This window comes from Lynx canadensis, chromosome B2 (assembly GCF_007474595.2).
Source record: "Lynx canadensis isolate LIC74 chromosome B2, mLynCan4.pri.v2, whole genome shotgun sequence".
Taxonomy (NCBI): Eukaryota; Metazoa; Chordata; class Mammalia; order Carnivora; family Felidae; genus Lynx; species Lynx canadensis.
In genome coordinates, this window is record NC_044307.1 from 151,683,735 (window position 1) to 151,694,622 (window position 10,888).

The window sequence follows — 10,888 nt, forward strand, 5'->3', positions numbered from 1 at the left end:
CAGAGGGAAGAGGAGTTAGACAGAGGGAGGAGGTAGACAGAGGGAGGAGGTGGACAGAGGGTGGAGGAGGTGGACAGAGGGAAGAGGAGGTAGACAGAGGGAGGAGGTAGACAGAGGGAGGAGGAGGTGGAGAGAGCAAGGAGGTAGACAGAGGGAGGAGGTGGACAGAGGGAGGAGGTGGACAGAGGGAGGAGGAGGTAGACAGAGCGAGGAGGTAGACAGAGGGAGGAGGAGGCAGTCAGAAGGAGGAGGAGGTGGACAGAGGGAGGAGGTAGACAGAGGGAGGAGGTAGACAGAGGGAGGAGGTGGACAGAGGGAGGAGGAGGTGGACAGAGGGAGGAGGTGGACAGAGGGAAGAGGAGGTAGACAGAGGGAGGAGGTAGACAGAGGGAGGAGGTGGACAGAGGGAGGAGGAGGTGGACAGAGGGAGGAGGAGGTAGACAGAGAGAGGAGGTGGACAGAGGGAAGAGGAGGTAGACAGAGGGAGGAAGTGGACAGAGGGAGGAGGTAGACAGAGGGAGGAGGTGGACAGAGGGAGGAGGAGGTGGACAGAGGGAGGAGGTGGACAGAGGGAAGAGGAGGTAGACAGAGGGAGGAGGTAGACAGAGGGAGGAGGAGGTGGAGAGAGCAAGGAGGTAGACAGGGAGGAGGTGGACAGAGGGAGGAGGTGGACAGAGGGAGGAGGAGGTAGACAGAGGGAGGAGGTAGACAGAGGGAGGAGGAGGCAGTCAGAGGGAGGAGGAGGTGGACAGAGGGAGGAGGTAGACAGAGGGAGGAGGAGGTGGACAAAGCAAGGAGGTAGACAGAGGGAGATGGACAGAGGAAGGAGGAGGTGGACAGAGGGAGGAGGTGGACAGAGGGAGGAGGTGGACAGAGGGAAGAGGAGTTAGACAGAGGGAGGAGGTAGACAGAGGGAGGAGGTAGACAGAGGGAGGAGGAGGTGGAGAGAGCGAGGAGGTAGACAGAAGGAGGAGGTGGACAGAGGGAGGAGGTGGACAGAGGGAGGAGGTGGACAGAGGGAAGAGGAGTTAGAGGGAGGAGGTGGACAGAGGGAGGAGGAGGTGGACAGAGGGAGGAGGAGGTAGACAGAGGGAGGAGGTGGACAGAGGAGGAGGAGGTGGACAGAGGGAGGAGTTGGACAGAGGGAAGAGGAGGTAGACAGAGGGAGGAGGTAGACAGAGGGAGGAGGAGGTGGAGAGAGCAAGGAGGTAGACAGAGGGAGGAGGAGGCAGTCAGAGGGAGGAGGAGGTGGACAGAGGGAGGAGGTAGACAGAGGGAGGAGGAGGTGGACAGAGGGAGGAGTGGACAGAGGGAAGAGGAGTTAGACAGGGGAGGAGGTAGACAGAGGGAGGAGGTGGACAGAGGGAGGAGGAGGTGGACAGAGGGAGGAGGAGGTGGACAAAGCAAGGAGGTAGACAGAGGGAGATGGACAGAGGAAGGAGGAGGTGGACAGAGGGAGGAGGTGGACAGAGGGAGGAAGAGGTAGACAGAGCAAAGAGGTAGACAGAGGGAGGAGGAGGTAGACAGAGGAAGGAGGAGGTGGACAGAGGGAGGAGGTGGACAGAGGGAGGAGGAGGTAGACAGAGCAAGGAGGTAGACAGAGGGAGGAGGTGGACAGAGGGAGGAGGAGGTGGACAGAGGGAGGAGGTAGACAGAGGGAGGAGGAGGTAGACAGAGGGGGGAGGAGGTAGACAGAGGGAGGAGGTAGATAGCGGGAGGAGGTGGACAGAGGAAGGAGGAGGTAGAGAGAGGGAGGAGGTGGACAGAGGAAGGAAGAGGTAAAACAGAAGGAGGAGGTAGACAGAGGGAGGAGGAGGTGGACAGAGGGAGGAGGAGATAGAGGGAGGAGGAGGTGGACAGAAGGAGGAGGAGGTAGACCGAGGGAGGAGGTGGACAGAGGGAGGAGGAGGCAGTCAGAAGGAGGAGGAGGTAGACAGAGGGAGGAGGTAGACAGAGGGAGGAGGTAGACAGAGAGAGGAGTAGATGGACAAAGGGAGGAGGTGGACAGAGGGAAGAGGTGGACAGAGGAAGGAAGAGGTGGACAGAGGGAGGAGGAGGCGGACAGAGGGAAGAGGTGGACAGAGGGAGGAGGAAGGAGTCAGAGGGAGGAGGAGGTAGACAGAGGGAGGAGGTGGACAGAGGGAGGAGGAAGCAGTCAGAGGGAGGAGGAGGTGGACAGAGGGAAGAGGTGGACAGAGGGAGGAGGAAGGAGTCAGAGGGAGGAGGAGGTAGACAGAGGGAGGAGTGGACAGAGGGAGGAGGAAGCAGTCAGAGGGAGGAGGAGGTGGACAGAGGGAGGAGGAAACAGTCCGATGGAGGAAGAGGTGGACAGAGGGAGGAGGTGGACAGAGGGAGGAGGAAGTGGACAGAAGGAAGAGGTGAACAGAGGGAGGAGGAAGCAGTCAGAGGGAGCAGGAGGTGGACAGAGGGAGGAGGAGGTGGACAGAGAGAAGAGGTGGACAGAGGGAGGAGGAAACAGTCAGAGGGAGGAGGAGGTGGACAGAGGGAGGAGGAAACAGTCCGATGGAGGAAGAGGTGGACAGAGGGAGGAGGTGGACAGAGGGAGGAGGAGGTGGACAGAAGGAAGAAGTGAACAGAGGGAGGAGGAAGCAGTCAGAGGGAGCAGGAGGTGGACAGAGGGAGGAGGAAGGAGTCAGAGGGAGGAGGAGATGGACAGAGGGAAGAGGTGGACAGAGGGAGGAGGAGGCAGTCAGAGGGAGGAGGAAGTAGACAGAGGGAGGAGGAGGTGGACAGAGGGAGGAGGAGGTAGACAGAGCGAGGAGGTGGACAGAGGGAGGAGGAGGTAGACAGAGGGGGAACATGAGACAGCACCCGAGGCCAGGGTGGACAGTGGACAGCAGAGAATTCGGTCAGATGCACAGGCTGCACCCGTGTTCCCTGGACGTTACGTGCACAGCAGCCGCCAGGCCCAGTGGTTCCTAAAGCATGTGAGAGAGCGTGCGTGGAGTTCACGCCAAGCCAGGGGATACATATCAGCAGGGTAGCATCATGAGAGACCCGGCCTTCACTTCACCTGGGTCCCTCCTGAGTTCCAGAAAGTAGAGTTGGGGCCGCAGAGGGCCAGCAGGCAGCACACCAGGCTGTGGGTCGGTCCCTCGGCGCCCAGGGATGGGGCGGGTAGAGGCTGGGGCAGCGACGCGATGGGTGGTGACTCTTGCTCACCGTGTTGGCGTCTGAAAGCCTTTGACCAAACGCAACTCTGTACATATCACCCGGCAGAGAGTACTAATTTCTGGTGTGCAAAGAATGGGTGTGTCTTAAGGCAGCATATCTTCCTTCGGTCGGCCAGTCGGCCGTAAAGTCATCATTCGGATAAAGCATATGTGGACTCTGTCAGTGCTACCTGATTCCAACCAAGGATGTGTATCCCGGTTTCCCTCCAAGAATCTTCCGTGGTTTGGTTGGCGTTTCCCAGCGATTAATAATAGTGTGCATTTCTGGGCCGCCTGGGTGGCTCAGTTGGTTGAGCGTCCGACTTCAGCTCAGGTCACGATCTCACGGTTCATGAGTTTGAGCCCCGCGTCAGGCTCTGGGCGGATGGCTCAGAGCCTGGAGCCTGCTTCCGATTCTGTGTCTCCTTCTCTCTCTGCCCCTCCCCCATTCATGCTCTGTCTCTCTCTATCTCAAAAATAAATAAACATTAAAAAAAATTAAAAAAAAAAATAATAGTGTGCATTCCTTCATGTGTATGTTGGCCTTCTTCACATGCCTTCTCCGGAGAGATGCCTTTTCATATCGTCAGAGCCTGCCCCTTTGTGCTTTTTTAAAATTCGCATTCGAGTTGGTTAACGTACGGTCAGGAGTAGAGCCCAGTGACTCACCTCTTACATACAGCACCCGGTGCCGGTCCCTAAAAGTTCCCTCCTTGATGCCCGTCACCCACGTAGCCCATCCCTTCACCCTCGATAGGATGGTTATAACAAAAAAGAGACGAGAGCAAGGGAGTGGAGAGATCAAGAATCCCTACAGTGCTGCCGGGAACGTGAAAGGGTGCAGCCGCTTTGGAAAACAATTCCTCAACAAGCAAACATGGACTTGCCCTGCGAGGGAAAAGGGACCTTTGGTGGATACTCATCTGTTTCCAAGTTTACCTTACTTTCCATCCTAATTGGTCTCATCGGTGGCCAGAAAGTGCAGGTTTATACCTCACTCTGCCGTGTCATCAAAAGATGCTTTGAATGCATTTCTTCATCTATTTGCTCCTCTAATATACATTCCCTGACTGGTGCTTTTTTTTTTTTTTTTAATTTATTTTTGAGACAGAGAGAGACAGAGCATGAGCAGGGGAGGGGCAGAGAGAGAGGGAGACACAGAATCCGAAGCAGGCCCCAGGCTCCGAGCCGTCAGCACAGAGCCCGACGCGGGGCTCAAACTCACGGACTGTGAGATCGTGACCTGAACTGAAGTCGGACGCTCAACTAACTGAGCCACCCAGGCGCCCCCCTGACTGGTGCTTTAAACACAAAATCCTGCCCTGGTTAGCATTTGGGGGAGAAGAGGGCAAAGAACCCAGCGAGACCGCCTTCGTAGCTGGTCAGGAGAAATAAACCGTAAGTAATGATGTGAAGTGTGTAGATGAAACCACAAAGCTAAGTTGGTGGCATGGCAGGACAGTCCAGGAATTCTCGGTGTGCCCGTCGAGTCTTGGGGGAAAGTGTGCGTCTCAGGGAGACAGAGAGGAAGAACCACAGTGGGCCGCACACGGCTGAATCGTGTCCACGAGGAACCTGTGAGAGCAAACTTGTTGGAAAAAGGGTCTTTACGGGTGTAGTCAGGTTAAGAGGAGACCCCGTGGGAGCAGGGCGGGTCCTAAGGCCAATGACTAGTGTCCTTATAAGAGGCGGGACATTGGGACACAGGAAAGAAACACCCAAGCGCAAGGGCAGAGGTGGAAGCGATACGGTCACAGAAGTGGGAGGAGGCAGGAAGCGTCCTCCAGAGGGTCGCAGCCCTGCCCCGCCCGGATCGCAGACGTTGGGCCTCCGGAGCGCCAGACGACACATTTGGGTCATTTTTAAGCTCCCCCGCATATCGTGTTTCAATAGGGCAACCCTAGGACCCTACCGCAGATTCCCTGCCACGGTCCAGAAACTTCTGTTATCACAGGCATCATTTTCCAAGTGTCAGTGTGGTCCCGTGGACCCCCTGTGCCGCGGACACTCCTCTGACAGATGCATCTTGGGGTCTACGTTCCTAACGCGAGCTCCTCGGGGGAGCAGACTGGTGTTGGGTGCTGAGGGCACAGCGTGGGGGCTGATCTGAGAACAGCACGGCAGGGACTGTGCAAGGGTCTCCCCCAGGCCCGGCCTGTAACCGCTGCCGTCAGCGTCTGAGGCACACGCAGAGGGGACAGCGAGCAGACTCCGCACTGGCCAAGCCCGGACGGTGAATGCATCACGTGACAGAGCAAAAGATCCCAACAGACTAAAAAATGGGTCTCCTCCGATCTTCAGAGTTGTCTGTGGACACTGCGTGGGGCCAGGCCGGTTTCTAGACCACCCAACTTGGTACGAAGCAGGAGACTCAGGGGAGGCGAAGGGAGGCAGGACAATGGGGGCCGGCCCCGGGGACAGGGCATGACCTGGACACAGACGACATAGATGGAACCCATGAGGAGCAGGTGAGGCCTGAGCACCTGGATGAGAATTGCCAGGCCGGTCGCCAGGCCGGGGAGCACAGGAAGGGGTAGGAGGAAAGGCCCCGTCGTAGGGCAGAAAAGCAGCGTCACCTGGTAAAGAGCCGGTGACCGGGCTCCACTGTGGGATGGGCGCTGGCGACGATGGGAGGACACACGTGAGGGGTGACAGGGCTGGCTGCCCCTCAGGGGGTTCACAGACCAGAGAGGGACACCCGACAGAGGGCGGGCTGCACCCGGAGGGGCGCAGAGCCCGGCCGCTCAGGAGCAGCGCACGGGCCCACAACCGCCCTGCCGGGGTGACCCCCCCCCCCCCCCTGCGTGACCCCGGCCGCATCCCACGGGTGGTCCCTGGCCGGCTGCTCCAGCCTTCCTTGCGGTCGCGGCAGAGCAGACGAGGCGCTCCCAGGTCCGAACCGGGAGGGCGTGACTCAGGACCGCCGGGAACGGTCTTGTGACGGAGGACAGTCGCACGGAGCAGGGGGACAGGAGAGGAGAGACGGGGGTGCTCTCGGCACTGGAGCCCAGCGGGGGGCTGGCTCTGGCGTCGGGCCCCAGGCCACAGTCACCAGCATGGAGGTCGGCGAGGAGTGGGTTTTCTGAGCTGCTGCCCCTGGGCTGACGAACGGGCCCGACGTGGGAGCTGCTCCGAGTCTGCAGACTGGAAGTCGCGGGGAGGGGGCAGATGGGGGTCCAGGCGGCTCCTTATGGAGAATAAAACGAACACTCCCCTGGGACTCAGACTCCGCCTCGTCCCGGCGCCCTCGGTGGAAGGGGGTGGGGGTGGGCACCTGTGTCCCGGCTCGGGTCGTGCTCATGGCCCCTGGGCAGCGGCTCAGGTCCAGGAATGGATTTTAGGACAGGGGTGACCCTGGTGCTGGGGGACAAGGACCGCAGGGTGGAGAGCCGTCTGGCGAAGCACGGGGAAACGGAGTTTGTGAGTTCAGGACAAGTTTAGGGTTTATGCCCAAGGGAAGCACAGTTAGGGTTCCTGCTCGCTGCTGACAGCTGCTGCTGAGCCACTCTCCACTCAGGAGGGGCACTGGAGGGTCCGCTGACCGATGGGCGCCACGGGCAGAGGGAGGGGGGTGCTGGTGGTGGGGGGCTGTCGTTTACACAGCAGGTGGGGGGCACGCGGCGAGCGGGGTTGGAAGAGGGCGGGCCATGCAGTGTTGGGGGACACGAAGCAGGCGGCGTTGAGGGGAAAGTGGTCTATACAGTGGGGGGGTTCCAGGCGGCGAGTGGGGCTGGAAGAGGGCGGGCCATGCAGTGGGGGACGGGAGCCACACGGTGGGCGGGGTTGGGGGCGGGCCATGCAGTGGGGGAGGGGAGCCACACGGTGGGCGGGGTTGGGGGCGGGCCATGCAGTGGGGGGGGGAGCACAACGGTGGGCAGGGGTTGGGGGGTGGGCCATGCAGTGGGGGAGGGGAGCCACACGGTGGGCGGGGTTGGGGGGTGGGCCATGCAGTGGGGGGGGGGAGCCACACGGTGGGCGGGGTTGGGGGGGTGGGCCAGGCAGTGGGGGGGGGAGCCACACGGTGGGCGGGGTTGGGGGGGTGGGCCATGCAGTGGGGGAGGGGAGCCACACGGTGGGCGGGGTTGGGGGGGGGGCCATGCAGTGGGGGAGGGGAGCCACACGGTGGGCGGGGTTGGGGGTGGGCCATGCAGTGGGGGAGGGGAGCCACACGGTGGGGCGGTGGTTGGGGTGGGCCATGCAGTGGGGGAGGGGAGCCACACGGTGGGCGGGGTTTTGGGGGGTGGGCCATGCAGTGGGGGAGGGGAGCCACACGGTGGCGGGTTCGGGGCGGGGCCATGCAGTGGGGGAGGGGAGCCACACGGTGGGCGGGGTTGGGGTGTGGCCATGCAGTGGGGGAGGGGAGCCACACGGTTGGGCGGGGTTGGGGGGGGCCATGCAGTGGGGGAGGGGAGCCACACGGTGGGCGGGGTTGGGGGGGGGGCCCATGCAGTGGGGGAGGGGAGCCACACGGTGGGGCGGGGTTGGGGGGTGGGCCATGCAGTGGGGGAGGGGAGCCACACGGTGGGCGGGGTTGGGGGTGGGCCATGCAGGTGGGGGAGGGGAGCCACACGGTGGGCGGGGTTGGGGGTGGGCCATGCAGTGGGGGAGGGGAGCACACACGGTGGGCGGGGTTGGGGGTGGCCATGCAGGGGGGAGGGGAGCCACCACGGTGGCGGGGTTGGGGTGTGGGCCATGCAGTGGGGGACGGGAGCCACACGGTGGGCGGGGTTGGGGGTGGGCCATGCAGTGGGGGACGGGAGCCCACACGGTGGGCGGGGTTGGGGGTGGGCATGCAGTGGGGGACGGGAAAGCCACACGGTGGGCGGGGTTGGGGGTGGGCCATGCAGTGGGGGACGGGAGCCACACGGTGGGCGGGGTTGGGGGGTGGGCCATGCCAGTGGGGGACGGGACCACCCGGTGGGCGGGGGTTGGGGGTGTGGCCATGCATGTGGGGGAGGGGAGCCACACGGTGGGCGGGGTTGGGGGGTGGGCCATGCAGTGGGGGAGGGGAGCCACACGGTGGGCGGGGTTGGGGGGGGCCATGCAGTGGGGGACGGGAGCACACGGTGGATGGGTTGGGGGCTGGGCCATGCAGTGGGGGAGGGCGAGCCCAACACGGTGGGCGGTGTTGGGGGGGTGGGCCATGCAGTGGTGAGGGGAGCCCACGGTGGGCGGGGTTGGGTTGGGTGGTGGCCATGCAGTGGGGGACGGGAGCCACCCGGGGGCGGGGTTGGGGGCTGGGCCATGCAGTGGGGGAGGGAGCGCACCACGGTGGGCGGGGTTGGGGGGTGGGCCATGCAGTGGGGGAGGGGAGTCCACACGGTGGGCGGGTTGGGCTGGTGGGCAATGCAGTGGGGGACGGGAGCCACACGGTGGGCGGGGTTGGGGGTGGGCCATGCAGTGGGGAACGGGAGCCCACACGGTGGGCGGGGTTGGGGGTGGGGCCATGCAGTGGGGGAGTGGAAGCCACACGGTGGCGGGGGTTGGGGGGTGAGCCATGGCAGTGGGGGAGGGAGCCACACGGTGGGCGGGGTGGGGGGGTGGGCCATGCAGTGGGGGACGGGGAGCACACACGGTGGGCGGGGTCTGGGGGTGGGCCATGCAGTGGGGGGAGGGTGAGCCACACGGTGGGAGGGGTTGGGGGGTGGGCCATGCAGTGGGGGACGGGAGCCACACGGTGGGCGGGGTTGGGGGGGGGGCCATGCAGTGGGGGAGGGGAGCCACACGGTGGGCGGGGTTGGGGGGGTGGGCCATGCAGGGGGGGGGGGAGCCACACGGTGGGCGGGGTTGGGGGGGTGGGCCAATGCAGTGGGGGAGGGGAGCCACACGGTGGGCGGGGTTGGGGGGGGGGCCATGGCAGTGGGGGACGGGAGCCCACACGGTGTGCGGGGTTGGGGGCGGGCCATGCAGTGGGGGAGGGGAGCCACACGGTGGGCGGGGGTTGGGGGTGGGCCATGCAGTGGGGGAGGGGAGCCACACGGGTGGGCGGGGTTGGGGGTGGGCCATGCAGTGGGGACGGGAGCCACACGGTGGGCGGGGTTGGGGGGGTGGGCCATGCAGTGGGGACGGGAGCCACACGGTGGGCGGGGTTGGGGGGGTGGGCCATGCAGTGGGGGAGGGGAGCCACACGGTGGGCGGGGTTGGGGGGGTGGGCCATGCAGTGGGGGAGGGGAGCCACACGGTGGGCGGGGGTGGGGGGGTGGGCCATGCAGTGGGGGACGGGAGCCACACGGTGGGCGGGGTTGGGGGCGGGCCCATGCAGTGGGGGAGGGGAGCCACACGGTGGGCGGGGTTGGGGGGTGGGCCATGCAGTGGGGGACGGGAGCCACACGGTGGGCGGGGTTGGGGGCGGGCCATGCAGTGGGGGAGGGGAGCCACACGGTGGGCGGGGTTGGGGGGTGGGCCATGCAGTGGGGGAGGGGAGCCACACGGTGGGCGGGGTTGGGGGGGGGGCATGCAGTGGGGGACGGGAGCCACACGGTGGGCGGGGTTGGGGGGTGGGCCATGCAGTGGGGGACGGGAGCCACACGGTGGGCGGGGTTGGGGGTGGGCCATGCAGTGGGGGAGGGGAGCCACACGGTGGGCGGGGTTGGGGGTGGGCCATGCAGTGGGGGAGGGGAGCCACACGGTGGGCGGGGTTGGGGGCGGGCCATGCAGTGGGGGACGGGAGCCACACGGTGGGCGGGGTTGGGGGCGGGCCATGCAGTGGGGGAGGGGAGCCACACGGTGGGCGGGGTTGGGGGTGGGCCATGCAGTGGGGGAGGGGAGCCACACGGTGGGCGGGGTTGGGGGTGGGCCATGCAGTGGGGGAGGGGAGCCACACGGTGGGCGGGGTTGGGGGGTGGGCCATGCAGTGGGGGAGGGGAGCCACACGGTGGGCGGGGTTGGGGGTGGGCCATGCAGTGGGGGACGGGAGGCACACGGTGGGCGGGGTTGGGGGTGGGCCATGCAGTGGGGGACGGGAGCCACACGGTGGGCGGGGTTGGGGGTGGGCCATGCAGTGGGGGACGGGAGCCACACGGTGGGCGGGGTTGGGGGTGGGCCATGCAGTGGGGGAGGGGAGCCACACGGTGGGCGGGGTTGGGGGGTGGGCCATGCAGTGGGGGACGGGAGCCACACGGTGGGCGGGGTTGGGGGGTGGGCCATGCATTGGGGGACGGGAGCCACACGGTGGGCGGGGTTGGGGGGGTGGGCCATGCAGTGGGGGAGGGGAGCCACACGGTGGGCGGGGTTGGGGGGGTGGGCCATGCAGTGGGGGAGGGGAGCCACACGGTGGGCGGGGTTGGGGGGTGGGCCATGCAGTGGGGGAGGGGAGCCACACGGTGGGCGGGGTTGGGGGGGTGGTCCATGCAGTGGGGGAGGGGAGCCACACGGTGGGCGGGGTTGGGGGTGGGCCATGCAGTGGGGGAGGGGAGCCACACGGTGGGCGGGGTTGGGGGTGGGCCATGCAGTGGGGGAGGGGAGCCACACGGTGGGCGGGGTTGGGGGTGTCCACGTGGTGGGCGGCGGGCGGGACTAGACGAAAAGGCAGGCGGGTTCTGGCAGGCTCATGGCTGTTGGCCCAGCACCTGAGGACGGGGTCCGGTGCATATCAGATGATGAATAAATATCTTGGGTGAAAGGGTGAACGAATGGACTCACAAATGAATAAAATGGCCTCTGGGGTCCTTTCCACGCAGCAAGTTTAGGAGTGGGGGGGGGGGGGGGTTTAACGG